The sequence below is a fragment of the Topomyia yanbarensis genome, chromosome 3, assembly GCF_030247195.1.
Source record: "Topomyia yanbarensis strain Yona2022 chromosome 3, ASM3024719v1, whole genome shotgun sequence".
Classification (NCBI taxonomy): domain Eukaryota; kingdom Metazoa; phylum Arthropoda; class Insecta; order Diptera; family Culicidae; genus Topomyia; species Topomyia yanbarensis.
Genome location: NC_080672.1, coordinates 396,591,850 through 396,601,766, shown reverse-complemented (window position 1 = coordinate 396,601,766; position 9,917 = coordinate 396,591,850).

The window sequence follows — 9,917 nt, the reverse complement described above, 5'->3', positions numbered from 1 at the left end:
TTCAATTAATGGACCGTTATCTTCGATTTTTCGCAGAAAAAATATCTCGAATAAAGCATTATAGACGGTGACGATATTCATTTCTTTTAACCTTCGCTTGATTCGAGTAAACGTTGCGTTTTCGATTTGACGAGTTTGTGACATTTGGGAAAAGTATTCTTGTTCAACACAAAATTTTAATGTCATTATTGTCCAATCAGTCAATCGCGTGATGTTTTTCTCGCCGCATTGTTTCAATTTTGGCATGCATTTACTGATATAAACATCACCTGTCAAAAAAAAAATGCGGACGAACATGCTCCGGCGATTTAAACAGTTTGACGTTTAACTCAACTCGCCTGTGCTAATTTCCCCTAGGAACAAATGCAATTTGCGAATGCGATTTAAAGGCAATTTCAACACAGACAAATTATCTGGCGGCTGAAAAGGACTTGGTTGTATTTGCGTTTTTCAAACATGGCGGTTCATGTTTGGCTTAAGCTTAAAATAAGTTTTTTTAAACGATTGGCGTGTTCTCGCTTGTATTTTGTTTGTCTAGTGCACTTCATTTAGCCAACAAATGTGGGAAATTGTGGAACCGTGTGTGAATATAGTGGAACAAGATATCTGACCTAAACAGTTAATAAAAGTCAGATTGTGGTAAGTTTTGGTGTGCAATGCCACTTTCACCATTGATTCTTCCTATAATTTGGTGATGATTACCTGGTGTAGTGATAAGTTTATGTGAGTAGATAATGAATCCGAAAATAAGTAATATTTGTAATTTTCATATTAGGCAATTAAGGGCGATTAAATGGCGCGTTCCCTGGGCGATTTGGGGGCGATTTAAGGGCGGGTAGAGCGGCTAAAAATTAACGGCGGCAAATCGCCCAAATGTTGCATTTGAAATAGCCCCCTAATTGCCAGCAATTTGCTGGCAAATTGAAGTGCAATTAGCGCATCCGAGTTGGCAAATAGCCCCCCGTTAGCCAGCAACTTGCCTTTTTTGACTGGGTCTGCATCGACAACTTTAGCTTTACTTGGACGAATTAGAGGCATGGCATGGTTTCGATTCAATTCATGGTGCGAGAATGTAAAGTACGTTTCATCATCCAAAATGATGAATTTTCCATTCGGAAAGTGTTTACGACGAAGTGTACGGCAGCAAATTGGTATTTTTTCGAGATGTTTCGCCTTATATTATGGTGCTCGCTGGACGTTTATGACAAATTGGGCTGTTTCCATTCAAAATACAGTGAACAGTTGAGCTTGAAATATCACAGTTTGGTGCCAATTTGTGTGTTTATTGTCCATCCTTGTTTTTAGCACTTGACAGCACATATTTTTGTTCGTGCGCCTAGTTTCGGTGGGCTACCCTTTATTTTTATTTTGGAGCTTGTTTCCATCACGACAATCCTCCAGAACATTTAAAATAGGTTAAAGCAAGATTGGCTTATCTTTGAACAATTAAAAAATTTGGACTGACTCGTTCATACAGGTTACCGAAAGATACTCGTAAATCCAGTTTGAATGATACAACCATCTCACAATTTGAACTAAACAGTGCGAGAGGAGTATATCAAATTTGTGCAGTTGTTTCCGGTATATTTTCTCAGCTTTTTCCTCTTCCTCATCATTTCCTTTATTCGTGCGCATCTCCTCTGGTCTTCTGAAGTTCGCGTTTCATCATGGCTCAATAGGTTTCGTACTGATATGAAGACAAATCGGGCCAACAGAACGCTTTTTGGTCATATTGCCTCAAAAACCACAAAAGCCGTTTTGTAAATCTCACAGTTTATGGAGTCTTTGTTCACGAATGGTTTACAACGTTGGCCACAAGTACATATGGCTTGCCAAATCAGGTACTCCGAAACGAATTTCGACAGCTTCTTGCGCTTGCAACCAACATCCACTGCAAATTTGCCTTTTCCCGTGAAAAGGCAACAGCATTCCGATTTTATGTAGGTCTTAGCAACGAAGACGCAGCAACGGTATTTCGTAGGCAGCGTCGTGTCGAGTTTCCGTCCGCGAGTTTGTCCTCTGGACGAGTTTTTTAGCTAAGTCCACAGTCGAAATGCTCGGTTGCGCTTTGGATTTTTTGGGCGTTTTCGTCAAGCTGCTGTCATCCAGGAAAGTGTTTTGGAGAGCTTCCTGCTCTATAGAATCGAGAGGCAAATATTTAAACAAAAGATCCGGGCTCAACCCGCATCGTATGCAAGGTGTTATTTTTGAATTAGCGATCCTGCGGAAGGTTTATCAGGGTGGTTTGGACGGATTTTACCATGCGTTTCTATGAGCCCCCATATGAGGCGCAGAAATGGGAATGAACACCCACTTCGTGCTAGCATTAGTAAAGGTCTCTGTTGAAGCAGTCGCGATTTGTTCAATCTGGAATTATAAGATTCGATCGGTTCCGATAAAGTTTTGTCTATTGTCACATCCGCCGGATGCATTGCAAGCTTCGCAATGCACCGCACGAATGGTGAGGCATGTGAATAGTGCAACCCATTTTTTTGCGTTAGACATCCGGATTTTTATCAGGTTTAGTCCAAAATAGTGCAGACCGACGAAACTAAATAGGTGTACCCAGGACTATGCACTTCGATTCATTTTCCTTGTCGGCAAACAGAACCTCTGCGCTTACTATCGAGACCAGGGATGCCATTATGCCAGATTTATCTGGCACAGCCAGAGGTTTTTGCAGCTTCCAGACAAAAAGACAAATCTTTCATTCTGCCAGATTTTTAAGTTTTGGAAGCGGCTACATACATATTTTGGAAATTTGGGTAAAAATGTCCCAAATTTTACAAAAATCGATTGAGGCACATTCTACGAAAACTAAAATATATGCCAAATTTCGGTGACTATGAGGTCGCTGTCAAGTGCCAGATATTTTTAATTGATCTGCCAGATTTTCTTTGAAAAATAGTGGCAACCCTGATCGAGACATCACTTGGTCCAGTTGTTGAACACTATCACGCAAGACGTGTGACTTTTTGGATTTTAGTGTCTAACTCAGAGCTTAACAAAATTGACATCCCTGCGTGAACTTGAAAAGAAAAGAAATTCATTCGCATGAAGCCCGCTGCGACGAATGAAATTTTTAGGTTCGTTTCCGTCGTCATTCGTTCTCCCAACGCAGTGCATTCAGGTTAGGACATGTTCGATTTCAGAAGCAAACTGAATTTTGTTTGCACCAGATATAGATTACGCAGTTCACTTATGCTCGAAAATGTAGAAAATGCCAATTTCTGCCTTAAAACTGTCCAATGTCCACATAATAACAAATGAATGCTTTGATTGGTGAAGGATTTTATATTTCCTCTGCACTCAAGCATTCGATTTTGCATGAAATTTCAGTCAGGTGAAAAGTAAATGAATGAGAGAGGCGGTGAATTTGAATGTTGGTTTCGGCAAATACAAGCAGAAATAGGTAACTGATTTTGAAGTTTCGCAGCACTGGTCTAACTAGTGCTAATTTGGGTACTAGTTTAGATACATCGTATAACTAACTAGGCATCCAGTTGGTGCCAGTTACTGACGAGGAGCATCCGAAACACCAAAGCAAAAAACCATACTGTACCCAGGACGATAATCGAGCAATGGTGCCATTCTCGCAATAGCTGGACGTGCTTTCTGAACCTTACGCTATTAGTATCCGTTTGCCACCGTTTTGATAAGAACGCGAAGCCTTTGTGAATAAATTTGTTGCCGCAGCTCGTTGAGCAGCTCGTCTTCGAGTTTCCGTGGAGGTATTTGAGATTGCAGAGATCGACAAGCAGACTTCGTGAGATTTTGAAAGAATCACTGGATACTTAGCACTCCAATACGTCACCATCTCCTTCTAGCCTTGTGGTCAATGAGTAGAAGTCACTTGACTTGAAGAGGGCGACGCGTTCGTCCTTGGGTAAAAACTCCTTTTGTGACTAAAAATACTAACTCCTCGGCATAACTTCTTTTTTCATCAGCTTCGCACCTACACGACACGCTTCGAATTGCCGGTACATACGGTGAATAGAGCAGATCCATGCGAGCATGGTGTTTGAATCTGACCATAGAATCCGTTTGCGCATTGGTATGGTATAATTTTCGATGACATATGTCAGTAGCAACTCAGTCCCGAACCGATTACCCACTCGAACCGTCGCGACGTTGCTCGAGAAGTTTTCGAACCTTCTTTTCGCTTTCAGGTTCCAATGCAATAATCGATTTCATACTGAAATCCGCAAAGTTAAGCAGTTCGGAAGACTCGCACGCATTTTCTTCGGAGTAGCCAGCGATAAGTCTCGAAGACCGATCAGTAGTTGCGGTTTAGCTTCTTCGTCACTGTTAATTTTCAGACGCTTCAGATGCAAAAATCTACGCCGAAGCTCTTCCAAGCGTTTTGCAGGGGATATCGTTTTTGTCCATCAATCTCCGACACTTCTAGTGTAACTGACTGCGAATCTTTCTCCGAACGAGACATGTTGCCCGTCCATTTCTGACACACAGGAATCGTTAGGCCTCGGACACCCAATCGCTCGATAAGACCTTCCTCGATCAATATTGTGGACGATCCTTCCTCCGAATAGTCTAAAGCATTCACAGTTTGCGCCATTCCATAGAGGATTATCGGCACAATCCGAACAATATTGACGGTCCACAGTGATGATAGACGTGGTTTTCGGTAGACGGATTCGTAGTAGGCTTGTTTGCCTTCGATGCTTCGGAATTTAGCAATGGATGATGCCCAAACTGACATCCGTTTATCTCGCATCGATTTATAAAACGACATGCTCGACAACCATGTAGATTATGTGTGATATTAAAACTACAGTCTGGCCACTCTGCGGGGACCCCTGATAACTCCGGAAAATCACGCGACAACAGTTGCCTGGCAGCGATTTGTTCCGGAGAGGATTTATGGACTTGCATTGGTCTGGATGGTTCTTCATTATTGCGCAGGATTGCCAGCGGTGCCGTGGATGAACTGGCGAGAAGATTTCGTAGCTGTTCATTCGTGAGCATGAAGTTAGCTGAATTGCTTAGCATGGCGTGTAACCAGTTCGTGACATATCCATGATCTCGTGCCGCTTCCAAAATGGATTTGAAGGACATGTTGTCAAAAGCACCTCTAATGTCCAGAAACACTCCATGCTCGATTGTTCTTGCGAAATATTATAGACAACATTGTGTAGCAGGGTGGTAATAGACTTCCCCCGCTGATATACATATTGCCAGCAAGCCTTTAAACTTCTTGTATCTCCGTATATCTGTTTGGAGCTCCGACAGAATTAGTGGTATTGTCTTTAGCTCCCAGCTGTCCTTGAGTCCATTGGCCCCTCTGCATATGTGGAGCCCTTTGGCTCCTCTGCGTACGTTGCACGCTATTCAAAACTCGCGCGTGAAACTGTCACTTCGTGATTGCTAACTTGCTACTCGTTTCTCCGCTTTCGATGAAACGTCAACCGGATTAGTGTGGCTGTCAGTAGCTCCCAGCTTTTCTTGAGTCTATTGCCCTTTGTATACATTGAGCCAGCTTGCTGGCAAACCCTCGCTGTGTAGCCGGCCTACGTTGGAACCGGTCGGAACGTGAACCGATCTGAACGAGCCAAAAGATCTGGCTGGCGACTATTCACGGCCATACTCGCAAGGTTTATAACCGGCTTGAACCACTCGCTTATATCTTACAAGTTGATGTTGCGACCTTGCTGTTCTATTTGCCACTTTCGCTGAAGTTCCGACAGAATTAGTGTTACTACTCTGCTAACGGTATTTCATGTGTCCATGTGCGAAGTTATCTCCCTTCGTGCAGCTGCGAATCTAAGACAGACGAAGACCACATGCTCCGGTGTGACGTTTATGCACTTTGGACAAAAGTGTGTTACGAGTGTCCGAACCGATGTAGGTTTTGTAAAACAACAATGACAGGGAACTGCGTCAGATAGAAGGTTACTTCACCATGCCTACTATTTACCCAGGTCGAATGAACCGATATGAGTCACCTTCCATTTTTCGACGAGTCTCAATCATCCTACCATGTGATCATTTGGGTCAGCTCTCACCGTTTCCGTATTCCCCTGGTCCCCTTCCGCTTATAGCATTCGTTATCTTCCCCTGAGATGATGCCGATAGGGATCATTCCAGCGAGAACGCAGACTGCCTCTGATGAGATAATCCTAAACGTGTTCGCGACCCGCATGACCATGGGCGTACTACTCAGTTTTACTCGATTCCGCTGTCTCCAGCGCCACAACCCAGATCAAGCCTCCGTACCTAAGTATCAACGTTGATACGCTAGCTGGAAAACGCCTCTTGCTACTGTTTGGCCCGGCAGAAGTGTTTAGAGCTTTGGTCGTCTTCTCGCAGGCATAGTCAACATGAGTATAGAAGTTCAGTCGGTCATCTATCATTACGCCCACCTGTATCAGCGCCCGCTTCGAGACTATGACATGCTCCCCGACAGGGATTTCTGCACGCTGTAGCAATTTGCAGTTGCTAAACAATATCACTTCCGTTTTGTGGTGGGCTGTCTGCAACTTCACTCGTTGTATTCAGTTTCCAATCCTGTCGATCGCCGTTGGACCCAGGATAGAGGCTTTCGGGACTCCTGACGTAATTTAAATTGATTTCCCTTTTTTGTCACATAGATTCTGGAAATAACTCCTTAGAATTCTGCACAGATAGCTAGGGACCATCATTTCGTGTAGTCATTTCACAATGGTTTCCCAACTTGCCCTGTTGAACGCGTTTTTAACGTATATCGTTATGACGGCATATCGGTATCTTCTTTTTATGTGTTTGCGCCTCACTGTCCGAATGGCGTCCACCGTAGACTTTCCCTTCCCAAACTGGTTTTTCGACGAACCGTTATCCTCTTCAAGAGTTTCCCGAGCGTATCCAGCAGACATATTGGTCTATACGACAATGGATCCTCGGGGAACTTACCTGGTTTAGGCAGTAGCACTAACTTCTGTAACTCCCATTTGCCAGACAAGTGGCTCTCATCTAAAAGCTTTTCTGAACATATCTGGGAGTGTCTGGATTATCGCTCTCAATGCGATGTTGGGGATTTTCTATGGTCCGGGCGCTTTCTTCACCTTTAAACGTTTTGCCAATGCGACGAGTTCCTTGTTGGAGACCTGTATTACTTCTGTATTGTCCCGCTCTACCTCGCCATACGGTATAATCGACCATATCATTGGATCGTGCTCCGGAAAAAAACCCCATCTACGACAACCTTCAGTTTATCAGGGCACATTTCTAGAGGCGTCTGTGCAGAGGGCCATCGTTACACGGTAAGCGTCGCCCAGAGGTTGGCGCCAGTACCAGTGGTACAACTCTTTAATGCAAATCGATTTGCTTCGCTTTATCTCGCGTTTCAATGTGGCCCTTGCATCGCGGAATACTATTACCCTCCTCTCTGTCCGCTTCGATGCTAGCTCTGTGAGCGTATCTTCGGGCTCTAAGGCAGCTCGTGCGGAGAACTCCGAGTTCCTCGCACGCTGGACGTCGTCTGTTTCTTGGATCTTTTTCTTTGCACGCACGCTTTTGCTAGCGTTTCTGATAGCTCTTCCGTGTTTATGTCAGAGGAGTCACTCGCTGCCTGAAGGGCTTTCACAAAGAAATCGTTGTCAAATGACTTCACTGTCCACTTCCGCTCGTGAGCTCGTGCCCTCTGTATTGACGCTTGGTATCGTTGACCAAACCGGTACTGGATTGCTAGATGGTTACTATGTGTGTAGTCTTCGTAAGCTCTCCCGTTCATGTTTGCCACTAACGACGGTCTACAAAAGGTAATGTCGATGATGGATTCCCGTCCATATCTGCGGAAAGTTGTGCTGGTGCTCTCATTGCATAACATATCATACCCTCTTGTGTTGGTATGTCTGCTTCCACCCTCCACCGCACAGTGGTTCAAAATGTGAATTTAGCAGGAACTTTAACCTTCCGGCAGTCGCGCTAGTGCACTGAGTGCACGCTGCTCTGAAAAACTAGCGAAATCGTCTTAGGGCATCAGCGGCTGCTTTTCATTTTGTTTAAACAGATCAGGCATTGTGTTTACGCTCATATGAGTAAATGCGCCCGGATAGTTTGCTACTGCGACAATAAAAACTCACATTTTCACACGAAAAGTTATTGGCACTCACCCAACTTCTCCGGATAAATACAACGTGTTATTTCTCCCGATAAATAAAACAGCTGGAGAATGAGTGAATGAGTATCACGGTATCCTTTTTTCGCTCGCTGCTTTCCTGTCGTTATTCCAAAACACGAAAAAACAAGTCTATCATATTTCTTTGCCGCTTTTCTTTGTACTTAAGTATGGTGACCATATCCAGCGAGTCAAAAATCAGGACAGTCCAGAGGGGTTACCACCCTCCATCACCTCTTAATCGATTGTGTCTTCTCCCCAGGTTTGCGGCATCCAAAAAGTTCTAGCACAGACTAACAGATATAACACGATGAGAGAATTCCCTTAAAAAACATCGATCCGACAATTTTCCCAGAACACCAGCTCCACCTTTTTATCACGGTCCCAAACACTCATTTACTGGTGGGTTACCCCTCAGGTTTGGGAGTAATTTTCCACTAGTGGTCTATCCCCCATAAGATTGTTCATATGTCAGTGGCGCCATAATTTCAAATGTGGCCACAGCCCCAACTACAAATATATTTAAAATGACCTTAAGGAGGGCGAAGCTAAGTGTTATGTCTGTTAGTCTGCGGTTCTAGGTTCTGGTAGGTAGAGATTCGGCAGTAAAACAGTTCAGCCCAGCCAAAAAGTCTCATGACAATTCGGTCACCGAGCTCTTTTTACGGATTTGCACGCACGCCGTTATTATTACACAACCATCAGCGGAGGTTACATGATGTTGTTGAAAAAATCGGCAATCGTTAATTTAGGGGACGAAATATTCTGAAATCATCTGTGCAGGACCAATGAGGGCTTTTTCGCACTAAACACACGTCGTTTAAGTAAAGTAGAAACATCAACGATCCCAAGTAACTTCCCTACGCCATTCCTAATTTAAAAAGAAGTAGCTGGCAATCTCCAATGACAATCATTACCTCTCGATCTGAGAACTAGGATCGAAACAGCTGCAAAAACTACCGTTAATTACAAATTTCTTCATTTCATCAACTTTTATATGGAAAATATCGGATAGGTTAGTGAAGCAGAAGCAAAGTCACCAAAACGACTTCAATTTGTCTTCTCAGAGTCACCAAAAGGAATTCTTCGGATCCTGGATTTAAAGGCAATTTAAGCCAGGAAGAAGCTTTAGTTATCATTGTTTCATCGACATTGATAGCGGCCAGAGATTGGTCCACAACTGGAACCATTTCGATTTGTTCGGCTGCCAAATTTTCTTGAAAACGGATTACACTGCCGTGACACGCATAAGAGTCTCATTTGCTATGGATTCCCTATACATTGGGAATGTTATGCCTGTCATAACAGTACAGGTGCTATGGTATGGAAGAATTTCGCGCTACCTCGAACAAATGTTGAAAGCACCCTCTCAGATTTTAATGAAACTTTCTGTACATGAGAACTTTGTCACAAAAAGCCACTTTGCATACTTTGATTTTCAAAAATGATCTAGACTGTTTTTTTGAAAAGGGTTAAAAAAAATTTACCAATTACTTTCAAATAACTGTAGTCTAAAAATGACAAATCCTACAAAAATATTGTAGGGGTGATTTTCACAAAACTAGTTAAATTTTTGAATAAAAATATTGAAAAAATTGTTTATCGACTTCTACACTGAAAAAGATCGAATTTAAAAATTTATAGTCGATTTACCAAAAAGAGCTATCTTTGATTTGGATGAAATTTTGTTCCAAGATACGTAATTATGTTCCCTACCTACCGTCAAAAATTCAAATTTGGACACTTGTAAGGAAAAAGTTATTTGAAATTTTTTTTTCCTTCTTCAAACTGATTTTTTTTCAGC